Source organism: Notamacropus eugenii, chromosome 4 (genome assembly GCF_028372415.1).
Source record: "Notamacropus eugenii isolate mMacEug1 chromosome 4, mMacEug1.pri_v2, whole genome shotgun sequence".
Classification (NCBI taxonomy): domain Eukaryota; kingdom Metazoa; phylum Chordata; class Mammalia; order Diprotodontia; family Macropodidae; genus Notamacropus; species Notamacropus eugenii.
The window spans coordinates 58,643,651-58,645,488 of NC_092875.1; the positions used below are offsets into that span (position 1 = coordinate 58,643,651).

At 39.8% G+C, this 1,838-nt stretch overlaps 1 pseudogene; it reads left to right on the top strand.

The window, feature by feature from the left end:
* Positions 1–1,182: 1,182 nt before the first annotated feature.
* Positions 1,183–1,838, top strand: LOC140502215 (olfactory receptor 1F1-like; annotated as a pseudogene).

Here is a 1,838-nt window from a genome sequence, read left to right on the forward strand (position 1 = left end):
GATTGTCAAATTTATGGGCACACAGTTGGGAAAAGTAATTTTCAGTTATTGTTTTAATATTTTCCTCATTGGAGGCTAGTTCACCCTTTTCATGTTTGATATTGGTATTTTGGTTTTCTTCTTTCCTTTTTTTATGCCTTTTAAGGAAAAAGTAGACTAACTTTCTTGGAAGCAGTGGTTAGAATATTGTTTCCACTACAGAAAGATGAAAAGAAGAAACTGGGAATGTGTAGACTGAAGAAAAAAAGATCTATAAAGAGCATAACTGGTTTCTGGTTTTGAAGGCTTGTGACAAGGAAAGTAGTTCAGAAGTATTCTACTTTGGCCTACAAGAAAGAACTAAAAGCAACCAGTGTAATATTCAAAGCAAAGGATTTTGTAGGGAAGAGCCTTGCATCAGTTATCAGTCAGTGGGATTGACTGTTTGCTTGAGGCTACAAAGGGAGATGGCAAGAGCTCATAGTACAATAGATTTGGTGCTTAAGGAGACTGTAGAAGTGATTTGATTCCAACTTTTTGTTTTACACATCAACAAATTGAGGACTAGAAGGGTAAGTAACCTGACCAATCTTCACACAGAGATGCAGTAATCAAACCAGATTCAAAACTAGCACCTCTGTCTCCAAATCCAACACTATTCCTGTCCAAGTATTCTTTAAACTCAACTGAGGTAAATGCAGATCCACTGTCATGAATCAATCATATCCAATAAAAAGCCTTTATTAATTTCCTTTTATGTTCCAGGCACTGTACTAGACTCTGAGTATACCAAGACAAAAATGGCACCTGCCCTCTGGGAACTTGTACCCTACTGGGACAATAGAAGTAAGGGTCAGTTCACCTCTTGTATGTATTAAATAGATACAGTATAATATAATACAACATATTCATTTAACATATGATTGTGAATAATGTATTAAAATTGATCTTATTCATGAATCCATTAATCTGTTGAATCTTTAAATTCTTGTTTCTTTTCTTATTCCATGTGTATTTCCCAATAGAACCATGGAAGGAAGAAATTAGTCTGGAGTCTCTGAATTCATCCTACTGGGACTCTCAGACCAGCCTGAGAAGCAGACACTTCTGTTCTTCTTGTTTCTTCTTATGTTCCTGATCACAGGTCTCTGGAATCTGCTCATCTTTCTGGCCATTAGGACTTATTCAAGTCTCCACACTCCCATGTACTTCTCCCTTAGCAACTTGTCCCTGGTCCACATCTGATTCTACTACACTACCATCCCCAAGATGCTGGCAAATCACATATCTGAAAACAAAGCTATTTTTATGCTGAATGCCTAACACTAGTATTCTTCTTCATTTGGTTCACTGGGATCGATAGTATCCTCACTGTCACAGACTATGTCCCCTATGTGACTATCTGTGCCCCATCACATTATTCCATGATCATGACCCACAAGGTAAGTACCTTTCTGATAGTAGTGTCCTGATTTGGGGGCTGTGCTGGTACTCTGCTGCACACTATCCTAATGACCTGTCTTTCATTCATTGGTCACAGTGAAATCCCTCATTTATTCTGTGACCTCAGTCCCCTTGTACAGTTGGCCTGCTCATCCACCTTCATTAATGACCTGATGGTCAACATAGTAGGGGTGCTAATAATTATCGTCCCCTTCATTGGGATCCTTATCTCCTACGCCTGAATTTTTGTGACTGTGCTGAAGATTCCATCCACTCTGGGGGAGTGGAAAGCTTTCTCCACCAGTGCCTCTCACCTCACTGTGGTCTCTCTGTTCAATGGGACAGTCACTGGAGTGTACTTGAGCCCCATGTCCACCCACACAGCCCAAGGGGACACAACAAGAGCTGTGATGTAA